The 13,330-nt window shown below is 41.0% G+C and overlaps 1 long non-coding RNA gene and 1 pseudogene across 1 annotated transcript in view; one reads left to right on the forward strand and one right to left on the reverse strand.

Annotated features, from left to right (window-relative positions):
• Positions 1 to 2,515, forward strand: part of LOC123593606 — a 34,452-nt gene extending 31,937 nt beyond the window's left edge. The window contains exons 3-4 of the long non-coding RNA XR_006710399.1: positions 64 to 262; positions 2,008 to 2,515. This is a non-coding gene — a long non-coding RNA (uncharacterized LOC123593606). The remainder of the gene's footprint in view (positions 1 to 63; positions 263 to 2,007) is intronic.
• Positions 2,516 to 6,969: 4,454 nt separating this feature from the next.
• LOC123592689 lies at positions 6,970 to 8,085 on the reverse strand (annotated as a pseudogene).
• Between the last annotated feature and the right edge of the window lie 5,245 nt (positions 8,086 to 13,330).

The following is a 13,330-nucleotide window of genomic DNA, read 5'->3' on the forward strand; positions in this document are numbered from 1 at the left end:
GTGATGAAAATTTAGTATATGTATTTTCATATAGAACAAAAATGTATTTTTGTTGTTCTTCAGAGACTTAAATCTCCATGGATAATATGAAATGTTCACACCTTGAAACTCAACTATTAAAAATAATCAACAGTAGTCATCTCTAGTTATTGACAGTAAGGAATCTTGGAATTGGAAAATTTGGGGAGGATTTGGAATTTTTAAGTTTGACAACTGTGCCCCCAGAGAAGCAGAACATCATCCCTCCAGTTTCTTCATTTTGGTAAGAAAAAAACTTTAAGGACTTCACTATGATTTGCTTTTCCAGACAAAGTCACCAGCACATTAATATTGTTGAATAAATGTAAATCTGTTGACTTGGGATTTTTCCTGTCTACCCCAGCAGCTCTAAGTCATGGGAGTCAAAGAAATTGATTAGCAAGAAAAATCTAGCAATCTCAAAAGAATCCAGGACGGTTATATAATTTAGGCTGTTTTCTCTCATTGACAGAAAAAAACCAACAATTTAAATTCCTACTATGTTCAGGATATTGAGTTAAACACTAGGAGTAGTATACATGAGTAAAACATGCTTCCTTCTCTCAACTTCTTGTTGAGATAAATTATACATTTTGCACAGTAGGTTGGTTTATTTTTTTAATATACAAGGTGTTGAGGGGCACCTGGATGGCTCAGTTGGTTAAGCATCCGACCTCAGCTCAGATCACAATGTTACGGTTCATGGGTTCAAGCCACGCATCGGGCTCTGTGCTGATGGCTCAGAGCCTGGACCCTGTTTCAGATTCTGTGTCTCCCTCTCTCTCTGCCCTCCCCTGTTTACGCTCTGTCTCTCTCAAAAATAAATAAACATTAAAAAAAAATTTTTTTGCCTTCCCCCGCTCCCCAAAAATATACAAGATGTTGGAAATACAAAAAGGGAGTCCTTACCTACTCAGCATTCTTTCCCTCCCTTCCTTCCCAACAGAATCTTGATGTTGTTCAGGAATCCCTCTTACAGCTCACTTAGCTCAGCATCCTGAGCTCCAGGAGTGGTCTGGACTGGTCTAAGGACAATTTCACCCTCTTGCAGGGGACTGGGTTAGGGTCATATATGTTTCCCAGTTCACCTCAGTGAATTGCAAAGATAGGTATGTAGGATGCTTCCAGAAAAGCTTTTCCAGGAGAACTTAGAAAGTGATTCATGCTCCCTCTGGACGTGATTGAGCTTGGATATGAGGTGTGAAATTGCTACCGTCCTTTTGACGGGCAACCTGCGTGTGAGGTTAACACACGGAGGAGGCAAAAAGAATAGCAGAGTAATGGAGCTGGAGTGATGGGATTATGTCAACTTGTTTTTTTAAAGATTTTTTAAAAATGTTTACTTATTTTGAGGTGGGGGGCAGAGAGAGAGGCAGAGAGAGAATCCCAATCAGACTTTGTGCTTTCAGTGCAGAGCCAGATGCAGGGCTCAATCCCATGAACTGTGAGACCATGACCTGAGCCAAAATCAAGAGGTGGACACTTAACTGACTGAGCCAGCCAGGTACCCCTGAATTATGTCAACGTTTAAGTCTTTCTCACTTTTGGATCTTGTTATGTGAGTTAAACTTCCTTATAGTTTAAGGCAATTTTGAGTTTTCTAGAACTTCCTATGAAAGCTTCCTATCTTACAGGTAGCAAATATAGACGTGGTTGCTGACGTCTCATGATCTGGTGAGGAAGGCGGACAATCAAATGGCTGGGTAGTATTGTACTTCGACAGAAAACCAGGCTATAGTGACTAAATAAAAAGGGGATTTTCCTATATAATAAATCCAGAGGTAGGCACTCCAGGGCAGATGCAGCCATTTGAGAATGTCAGCAAGGAACTAGGCTCCTTGCTTTTGGTCTTACTCTCCCTCGTATATGACTTTTGTCTTTATGGTTGTAGGATGGGCATTGTGTCCACAGGATGATGAAAATAAAAGGGCAAAGAGCCAAAGGAACAGGCTGGCTGAGTTTATTTCTTTTGAAAATCTTTGCCAGGAGCTCTACGCACAGGCATAGGCTTTTGAAGACATCAAGATGACCTCTAAATACTCCCTAAGCTTGCATTTTCAAGGTTAACAGAGGGAGGAGCCTTGATCAATGATGTTCTGTCCCCATCACCTTTCCTCTACTCCTAAACAGTATCCAAGCTAAACTGTTCTAGTCATCAAGAAGGCCATCATTCTGAATAGCTACATTAAATGTCAAGCTTTGGCAACAATCACTGCTACATCTTCTGTTTTCTGTCATGATAAGGTATGGCAGAAACTTACAGCAATAGTGGGTTAATGGGGCACTTGGTTGGCTCAATTGGTTAAGTATCAGGCTTAGGTTGTGTTGTCAGGGTTCGTGAGATCAAACCCCATGATAGGCTCTCTCTGAGCTGGAATCACGAAGCTTGTTTGGGATTCTCTCTCTTCCTCTCTCTACTCCTCCCCTTTGCTCCTCCCCAGCTCATTCTCTCATTCCCTCTCTCTCTCTCCCTCCCTCCCTCTCTCTCTCTCAAAATAAATGAGCGTGAAAAAAAGAAAAGAAAAGAAAAGAAAACAGCGGGTTAAGAGGTACTCTGGAGGAAAAGTTGCAAAAGTTGGCTAGAGCACCATATAGACAGTAGGAGGCTGTAGTTTTTCATACATACAGAAGGAGGAATGTAAAATGGATTTTTGAAGATAGGACATCTGTATTATTTTCATTTCCCCTGACTCTATTGAAGTGATCAATAGACTAAAGCCCCTAGAAAGGTTAACAGAAAAGAGATGGTTCACTACTGTGTAAGTTTCCTCTGTTTCTTTTCTTTTTGATTAATCCATTTATAGCATTTAAAATTGACCACTTCCAGGGCACCTGGGTGGCTCAGTCGGTTAAGCATCTGACTTCAGCTCAGGTCATGATCTTGCAGTCAGTGAATTCGAGCCCCACATTGGGCTCTGTGCTGACAGTTCAGAGCCTGGAGCCTGCTTCGGATTCTGTGTCTCCCTCTCTCTCTCTCTGCTCCTCCCCTGCTTGTGCTCTGTCTCTGTCTCTCAAAAATGAATAAACATTAAAAAACATAAAAAAAAAAAATAAGATAAAATTGACCACTTCCTTGAAATTCACCCTTGGCTTCTGGGGCATTATATTATCCTGGTTTTCTTAGTACCATTTGAAGTTCTTTCTCTTCTTATTGTGTGTAAAGTGTTCCATCTATAGGCTTTGGCTTAGGAACAGAGTGGACTCTTTCTGGTGAACACTATGAGTCTTAAATAATTCAATTTCTGTTTTAAAATATTTAGTTATTGGGGCACCTGGGTGGCTCAGTCAGTTGAGTGTCTTAATTTTGGCCCAGGTCATGATCTCATGGTCATGAGATGAAATCGAGCCCTGCGTGGGGTTCTGCGCTGACAGTCAGATTCTCTGTCTGCTTGGGATTCTCTCTTTCCCTCTCTTTCTACCCCTCCCCTGCTCTCTCTCTCTCTCTCTCTAAATAAATAAACATTAAAAAATATTTAGTTATAATGGAATAAACATATCATCTTCATGATATATCATTATCATTACAGTTGAAAACCAATTTAGAAAATTTTGAACCATGGGTTGCTTTTAACGAGTGAAATGTATATTTCCTACTTAGGAGAAATCACTAAACATCATAAGTACCAGTGCAGAGCTTCCAGCTGATGAACATTTAGAGATTCAGGGAGATGGGGCGCCTGGGTGGCTCAATCAGTTGAGCATCTGACTTTGGCTCAGGTCATGATCTCACGGTTCGTGGGTTTGAGACCCGCTTGCTCAGAGCCTGGAGCCTGCTTCAGATTCTGTGTCTCCTTCTCTCTCTACTCCTCCCCTGGTCGTGCTCTCACTCTGTCTTTCAAAAATAAATATATGTAAAAAAAAAATTTTTTTTTTCAGAGATTCAAGCTCTGTGCCCCTTCCCACATAACTTGCCTTATATGTCTCTTCTATCTGGTTGTTCCAGAGCTATAACCTTTTTAACAAATCAGTAATCTATTTGTTTCCCTTGCTGTCTAAACAACACAAAAAAGTTGTGGAACAAATCACACAGTCCTTGAGAGGTTCTCTGAGTTCCATTAATGCTCCTTTACAAGGTTATGCACAAGACTTAAATGTCATCAAAGAGGTGACTTGAGTGATGTCGGTCATCATCAGTTCCTGCCGGACAGATTGTCTTGCACAACCCGAACTTGGTGTGTGCACTGCTTTACAATTGATATCTCTTTGAATAATCTTGAACTCACCACTTCAGGATACAATGTAAAATATTGATCAAACAATCACCTTCTCTAGCTCAGGGTTGCTAGAAGCTGAAGCTGAGCTGTCAGTGGAATGGGTTCTGGAAATTGTCAAGCAAGAGGTTGTTGCACAGACAGTTGGAGAAATTTCCAGAACCCAAATTCAAATATGTGGAAGGGAAGCAGCAGGCCTTCTAGTTATTTTATTTCTGGGAAACAGAAGTAGACAGATTGCCTGGTGTATCTTCTATTAAGGGGGATCACGCAAATGTGTTTCCCTTGCACACTTTGATTTGGAGACTCGGTGCCAGTTGGTAATAAATCACTCAGCTAGACTGTAGGGCAAAAATAGTGAGCAGAGCAGGGCAGGGTTGAGGGGGAGGAGAGGACACTCAACAATAATAAATGTAAAAGCCTGCTTTTAAAAAAAGTACAAAAAAGTAAACAGATACAAAGGAATATTTATTTTGAAATGGGGCAGGATTTACCTGGGGCAGGGATTAAGTGCCGATGTTTTATTTCTGAGGTGCAATCTGAGGATATCGACAGTGAAGGAAAGGAGAAAGGAAGTTTCAGATGGAAAGTAATATAAGGGGATGTGATATTGTGCTAGCCACTGCTTTGTGGCGAGCCTTGGAGAGACACAGCTAGTCTTAGTGTAGGAGCGTGGACACAGTCTATGTTATATGGGACAAACTATAGGGAGAAACTGCCTCAGAGCCGTTTGTGAGAGGAAGAGAGAGGAATTTCCCATCTGTCTGTTTCTGTGTCTCTCCCTCTTTTTGGATATTTTAGGATTTTAATGTCCTTCACATATTCAACATAAAATACTGACCATGGATAAACAATAGGGGGAAAGACTCCTAAGCAAAGATCTTCCAGAACTCACAGCATCATTCTGGTCAGACAGTATAAAGAGAACAAAGGATAAGGAAGTTTAACAGAGAATTTTAGTTCAATGGCTTACCTAATTAAAAAATTTTTTTTTTAAATTTATTCTTGAGAGAGAGACAGAGAGACACAGAGCACGAGTGGGAGAGGCGCAGAGAGAGAGGGAGACACAGAATCCAAAGCAGGCTCCAGGCTCCAAGCTGTCAGCACAGAGCCTGACACGGGGCTCAAACTCACGAGCTGTGAGATCATGACCTGAGCCAAAGTCAGACACTCAACTGACTGGGTCACCCAGGAGCCCCTCAATGGCTTACCTAAAACATAAAGAACCAACTATCCAACCTTCTCTTCTACCCATTGGAAGGAAAGCAAGAGTGAATTGGAGAACTTCTAAATCATTTCTGTGAAGCAGCTTAAAAGGTGCAGGGCAGGGTGAGGGCCACAACTGTTACTAATGTAATGTTATAATGCACAGTGTCAGGGACTCTGAGAACTGTATTCTTAGAAATATAAATGCATAAAGATATAAACTATTTGGTATTAAAACAGATTTTGCTATATAAACATATGTCACTTTTATCTCTTTATGAGAATAACAGGATAAAGAAAGATCCCCAGTTTGCCCTTTAGCTTAGAACCCCTAAACTACTCACCACACAGTCAGTGTAAACTTGTATTAACAGATGTAGAACCCAGGAGACCCCACTATGTCATTTTGGAAAGGATCAAGATTCGGTACCCAGAGGACCCCATTCACCCTGCTGTGTCTTTGTGTGTCTCCAGAAGCAATTAACTGCAATTTGCATAATTAAGTCCACAGACAAGTTTGAATACTGGGATCCAGTTAGAAAAAGTAGCAACAAAGATACCATAAACAAAAAACACACACACACACAAAAGGGAAAGACAACATAAACTAGATTTTGTTAGCAAAGCAAGAGGAAGATTCTCTTAAATGTTTCCAGTTCAAGTCAGAATTAAGGTGTCTGTTAAGTCCCACCAGCTTTGCAGAGCTGTGAATGTTTTGCTGTTGTTCTTTGAAAAAAAGAATCCATAATAAAATTTTCATTCAAGAAAAATACCATGTTTGTTAACTTATTGCAGCCATTCCCAAGTAGCTTTAAATTTTGTAGCTTCTTCAAGGGCAGAGTATATATTGGTTAAGTTGTGTTCATAGCTGTAGTAGAAATAAAGTAAGGGAGCACCATTTCTAGAGTCTATGGCTAAAGGTTCAGAGTAGGGAATGTTCACATTTGAAAGCTATGTCCTAAATTAGCAGCAGTATTTGGAGGCTTTGTAAAATATGGACTTTGCCACAGGTTCAATCCCTAGACTGCAGGAAATTAGGATATTGCCTCCATAGGAATGTACATAAACGGGGGGTGGGGTGGGGAAGTGAAAGCTAAGAGGTACAATCCTGTGGAGTTTTTAATATTATCAGCTTTAGTATTTCTATGATTGTGTTTAAAATTGACACAAGATTCTGTTTGTAAAGTTATTCTTTATTTCTCTAGAGACTCATGGGGAAGTGATGATTGCCTTGATATAAGTCATTTTCCTTTTGATTATCATTTTCTTTTTTTTTTTTTTTTTTTAATTTTTTTTTTTTTCAACGTTTATTTATTTTTGGGACAGAGAGAGAGCATGAACGGGGGAGGGGCAGAGAGAGAGGGAGACACAGAATCGGAAACAGGCTCCAGGCTCTGAGCCATCGCCCAGCGCCCGACGCGGGGCTCGAACTCACGGACCGCGAGATCGTGACCTGGCTGAAGTCGGACGCTTAACCGACTGCGCCACCCAGGCGCCCCATTGATTATCATTTTCAACAAAAATTTATGTTGGACTATGAACTTAACTGTTGAAGCTGTCCTCACAATTACATTATTATCATGTGGTTAGAAATGTATATCTGAGATAAACTTATTAAGTAATTAAACCTATTAACTGTTAATAGTGAAAAAAAAATGTGTTCATAGCTGATGCATCTCCAAAGAATTTTTCATGAAGGCTGCCAGATTCTGAACATCTTCTTTCCTGTCAGCATTATACAGAGAGGCTGGATGCCTCCCACAGACCCACACCCTTTCAAGGAGATCACATTGAGTTCAAGAGCTCTAGTGAGTAATCTTTTTTTCCTAAAGCATCGTCTCCTTTGGCATTGCCAATGCAGAATGGAATATTCATCTTGCTTCTATTCTGGGATCCACTGGATATACATAGAATCCTTGAGACTTATCAATAATATCATAAATCATTTGTGCTTTGATGGAGCTGAACTTCTCCACGGCTGTTCTTAATCAATCCAGGACCAAGCCTATGACACAGATGCTGAAACACACAAGGGTGTTGGATGTGGAAATCACACCAAACTAGGAAACATCCACCAGCCTGGATAGGAAGTTTGAGGGCACATAGCAAACCAGCACTGCTCCCTGGACATCAGAAATCAAGGCAAACTCTACTCTGTGAATGGTCTCGTTGGGGCAGCGATGTACATAGGAGGTTCCATGGGCTTGGATCTGGAATGTTCGCATAACTCCCAAGCTTAGGATAGGCAATATTCACATTCCTAAACTTTTAGGCTTCTTTTGCTGCCTTAGCTAACCAAGCTCCTGTCATCTCGTAGGTAGCACACCTCTCTGACCAATCAGGTTTAAGAGGACAGCAGTGAACTGGCCTTGACATGCCTCTTTGCACAGAAATAATTTTGTAGTTGTCTGGAACAACTGACAATTTCCACACAAGATTTTCTGTGTTGTTATTAATCTTAGCAGAGGCTGATGGCCTGTGGCTCATTTCAAGAACACTAGTGCCAATTCCAATTGTACTCTAATAATTCTTCTTGTATCTCTAAAAACACTGAGTACAGCAGCTTAGTGGCTGGGGCAAAACTGACCACATGCCTGGGGCAGTCCACCAGGCATCTGATCCACTGGGCGAGTCGGCTGGAGGCCACAGATCACCCGGCGGTGCGTCTCTCTCCTTGCTCTTATTTCCCTTTGGTCAGAGTTCTCTCCTCCAGAGTTGACTCCTCTTTCATTCCAGATCACATCATCCAGCCCCTTTGGTAGCTGCTCCAGAAGTCAGTTCCCTTCTCTGTGACATATGGCATTTGATTCAAGTCTGAAAGGGGAGGAAAAAGCCAGAAACTTGAGGCAAGTTATTGCACTGAATGTTCAGTGGCAGCCTTGAGAGAGCCTGGCAATGATTGATTTATGCCCCAGATGGCATAACTGTGAAGACCCAAGTGACATTGGTTGGCAGCAGTGGCAGCTGAGACCCGTGCTTTTTGCCCCCCCCCCCCCCGAAATTAGCAATGCTGCCTGCACAAGATAAGCCTCTTTGACTGATGGGCTGCATGTAACAGCAACTGTCTAATTAATTTAAGCAAAAAGAATGTTTTGAAAAGTTATGAGAAAGAAGAAGTGAAGGATAGAAGAAGGGGAGGCTGGGGAACCAGTTTGAGAAACTGCCCAAAGTTTTCTTCTACTAGTGCTGCTGAAAAAACTCACCATGATCATTGTAACTTGGCTTGCAATCAATCATTCTGCTCAAGATTTAAATTCCCAGGTCAGGCAAGCCTTGGTCAAATGCCTACTCTCTTGGTGTGATAAGGACTCTCCCAAGGACCAGGATATAAACAGCTGAGAGAGAAACCTCCAAAAGCAAAGCTGGGTCCTATTAGAAAGGTCAAAGTGAAGCTGTGTTGTTTAACAAAAAGGTACATTATAATTCATTCCTATGGCTATTCAGTATCCAAATAATTGTTGGCATATGTATACTTTCAAAAACACCGCTAGCAAAATGCAGTTACTCTTTATAAAAAATTCTCATCCCTTCCAGAGAAGGAGAGAACTCAATGTCTCATTACTTACTGCATCAAAATCTAAGTCAGGGATGTCTCAGTCGTGTAAATTTCTGCTCTTGCTCCAGCTCAACTGTCTTAGATCAAGTCCCTAGAAGCAGAGCCCTGGTCAGGAATTCTTGTGCCAGTGACTCACTGGAGGAATGTTCTCAGGTGAAAGGAAGCCAGGGAAGCAAGCAAAGGAATCATGAGTGAAGCCATGATTTGGTCGCAACTGGAGATTAGTGTCAGCTTGATCCCACAGAGTTCTGGAGGCTGAATTGTACACAAAATTGGTGCCAGTTTGAAACACAGGTATGAATCAATAATCTAGATAAAGCTACCTGATCTACCAGATGAAGGCTCCAACCCAACTGAGGCTACCTCCACCTAGAACTTATGGTTTGATTGTATTTGCCTTACTTTTCTTGCCTTTTACCTCTTGACTTCTAGGGCTCTCAAATTCCCATATGCCCTCTTTCTCTATACGTTCCCATTCCCATTGATGGTAGAAAAAAACCACATAAACTTGCCAAATTAAATGCAAGTTGAGGTCTTTTCCAGTTTTAAATGGTCTAATTTAAGGGAAATAATTATTCAGTTAAAGGTCAGACCCCTTATTAGGGATGTTTTTTTTTTTTCTAAACAGTCTTTTACCTCTACCTTTCCAAGACCTCCCAGAGGTCTTCTGGGTATAAGGTGTTCTGATAATAGGAGTAAAGAGCCTTTAGCATCAAGTGGTCTCTGCTCAAGCTGAGGTGTAGGTTTGTTTGGGATCTTCTGGTGTCTGACTTCAGTTACCACTGAATGGACCAAAGCTAGTCTTAGCTGGTTTCTCAGCACTCGGCCTAGCTTTCTTCTTGACTAACTTGATCTCATTTTGGCTTTCATCATGAATATTGACAAACCTTTGAAATTCTGCTGTCTCCATCCACCCCCTGACTAGACTATCTTCCTTACAGCCTCTGATATGCAGTAACCTTCCTCTTCACCGTGATGACCCCATGGCAAGCCCATTAGCACTCAACTGGTGTCCCTCTTATGCCATATGGGCATCAAAGGGAATACTGTGGAGTGTGTGTGCAAATCTCAGGGTTTCTCTGTCCCAAAACATGATTGCCTCAATTTCTGCTCTGCTTTACAAGCCCATGTAGTCATGGGGACACTTTGCAGGGCTCCAAATAGGAGTGAGGTTTAAGCCTTCTCTTTCAGCTTCCTAGTCAACCTACCTGGAGTTCCTGCTTCCACTAATCATCCTCTACTGGATGAACCGTAGGGAGGTTTCTGAAGGACCTAGCTGGTACTTTCTATTCTGTTCCTGCCTAATCTCTCTTTACTATCTAAATGACTTTTGCTCTGATGAACAGCTGTCATATGCCACGCTCCCCCCCCCCCCCCAAACACCCCGAGCCTTGGCCCGACCCCACAGACACTTTTGTTCTAAGTGAACTGGCCCTTCTCTTCCAGGAAGCCTATTCCTTAATGATAGGAGGACTTCAAGGAAGAAGGGGGAAAAGGGAGATAGGATGACTGAAAGAAAATATTTCTGAAAGGATTCTGGAAGGTTTATAGTTCTGGTGACATACTTTTTCTCTCATAACTACAGGTGTGGGGGTTACAGGTCTGAGTTTGGGGGAGCAGGGGGCAGTGAGAGGAGCACGGATTCTGGGCAGAAAATGAGGTGAAGACTAGGAAAGTTTGAGGTCACAGGAGAGCTGGTCTATCAGTTAACCACAAGCTTGTTGCTAGTGCCTGTTACGCATTTGGCAAATGGGAACCCAAGCCTACAAAGCATTTACATCTTAGATTTTCCAACGTCCTTGACTCAAATTAGCTCCCCATTTTAAATACAGACAGATGTGAAATGTTTAATTTTCTAGGTATTCTTTTTTTTCCCTCAGGTCGGATTTCTTCCCTGACTGGAAGTGCTGAAGCCTGGTTTGGGCAAATGATGGCCAGCTGTGTACACAAGCGGCATCTGCTAAGAGGTGAAAGGGATAGAATTTTGGGTTAACACAATGGGATTTCTCTAGTTTTAGTTCTACAGTGTGTCCAATCTGCTTGTGAATGTGTACACCTGTATGTACAAACACACATTGGTTTCTGCTTTCCTAAGCACATCTTTTTTTTTTTTCCCCCCTAGTAGATGGTTACTGAACTGTCTCTCCAAAAAAATGGTTTCTAACCACTGCATCCTTAGGGCCCACCGCTGTACCTGTATACGTTGGAAACTAAATAGTTAATGAAAAGGTATGGAAACATTACTATATATTGCTGTATTACACTGGTCTTTAAACTGTTCAGTTTGTTAAATATGCAGATTCCTGGTACCTCTCTCTGGAGATTGTGACTCAGTGGAACTGAGGTGTGGGGGTCTAGATATTTTTTTAACCAGCACCACTGGCGATTTTAAAGGTAGTCCTAGGAACAGTTTGAGAAATACTGATTAAGCTTTTTTTTTTTTTTTTTTTTCAACATTTATTTTTTGGGGGGGACAGAGAGAGACCGAGCATGAACGGGGAGGGGCAGAGAGAGAGGGAGACACAGAATCGGAAACAGGCTCCAGGCTCTGAGCCATCAGCCCAGAGCCCGACGCGGGGCTCGAACTCACGGACCGCGAGATCGTGACCTGGCTGAAGTCGGACGCTTAACCGACTGCGCCACCCAGGCGCCCCTTGATTAAGCTTTTTGTAAGTTCAGTGCCTCCATGAAGAAACAGTTCATGTCATCTCTAACTTGCCAGCAACAGGCAAACCTTGCTAATAGGAGATGCAAAATATTTATAATGGATTTAATTTACATTTAGCCATCATCAAGACTGAATCCCTTTCCAAAAATCCAAAATCCAAAATCCAAAAAAAAGCATTAGACACTTAAAATCCTACTTTGTCAACAAAAACATTTTCATTGGCCTGTAAGAGAAAATTCAAAATGTCCCTTTAGTAGCAAGCTTCACATTCGATTTGTTTGTGGAACAGTGATTCCATTTTGAGCACAAACAGAAGACACTGTAAACAAACCACTAAAATGATTAAGAGAAATATTGCCATGTTCATTTCCCTCTTCAGTCTCTAAGCATTCCAGTAGTTATCAGTGATCAAAGATTTAGAAGTAACTACTAGATCGTTCAACAAAATTGAAATGTTTTACATTACAGTCTCATTTTAAAGGCAAAATTTGAATGGCAGGGAAAGGTTTTAAAACCTTCATTCCTGAAAAACTTTGGTGCAAGCTACATGATTTCCAACGTTTGTTGGCATTTTGGTAGTAACTTTCAAAATGTTAAGTTGAAAACATTTTAGGAATCTCATGTTTAAATTTTTAAAGCTTTAACAAATCAGCGTATGTATTACTCACTTCTTATAAAATTGGTTCAACGTTCCATTTAAGGGTATTTTAAACTTCATGTTTGCTTCTGATAAATTTCTCAACCTAACTCAATTTCTAGCCCATATTCCAACACCATTTACAAATACGTAGCAACACAAAAGACCTCTCTCTTCCCAAGTGGTACATCCAACTTTCTAATGGCAGATATTCTCTCATCTATTTAATTTTTTGGTAGGTTTATAGGTTCAAGGTCAGAATTCTTTGTAAAAGGCAAAAGTTAAAACCCTTTCACACTAATAATCCAGGAGTAACTTTTGAATGACCAATGAGTGCTCTGAAAGCCAGTGTTCTCCAGGGATGTCCTCCTCCAGTAAGACTAACAATTTGACTAAGTAGCACCTGTTAATTTTTCTGTAGGGGAAGGGCTCATTTCAACAGAAGGCTGTACTACCCTAAACAACTCTGCATCAATCACCCATACTTAAAATACCCAAGGGGGATGCTTAAGTAACACCCATGTGGCAATACAGCCTAATTTCTCCTTTTGGGAAACTACACATGTAGCATTCAGTAGTTTTAAATGATGTTTTGACACTTATTTCAGTTATCAAGGGAACACTCAATTCCTCTCCAAACTAAAAAAGGAATGAAATTCTGCCTTTAAATGATGCTTGCATGCACGTACTGCTTAATGTATACTCCAGAAAACCCCCCTACTTCATCTATATGTCCAAGTCTTTTTTCCTAAACCTATAAAAGCAGAATTGCATCCTTGATTGTTCTTTGTAGGCTTGAACTGTTCTCATGCTTTCTAGACAGTCGGAGGTTAATAGAAATTTTTAGAAATTTATGAGCCAGGAACCATACATAGCAAGGCAATTGTTACATTATCTGTCAGCATTTTCAATCATCAAACTGCAGCTATTTTAAAGATAAAAACCTAAGAAATCCAAAATTTCTTGTAGGCAGTGTTGAGAATAGGAAGATCTGTACAACTGGATAATCATGACTCAGCTCTCATTATGCTAGA

This window comes from Leopardus geoffroyi, chromosome D4, assembly GCF_018350155.1.
Source record: "Leopardus geoffroyi isolate Oge1 chromosome D4, O.geoffroyi_Oge1_pat1.0, whole genome shotgun sequence".
Classification (NCBI taxonomy): domain Eukaryota; kingdom Metazoa; phylum Chordata; class Mammalia; order Carnivora; family Felidae; genus Leopardus; species Leopardus geoffroyi.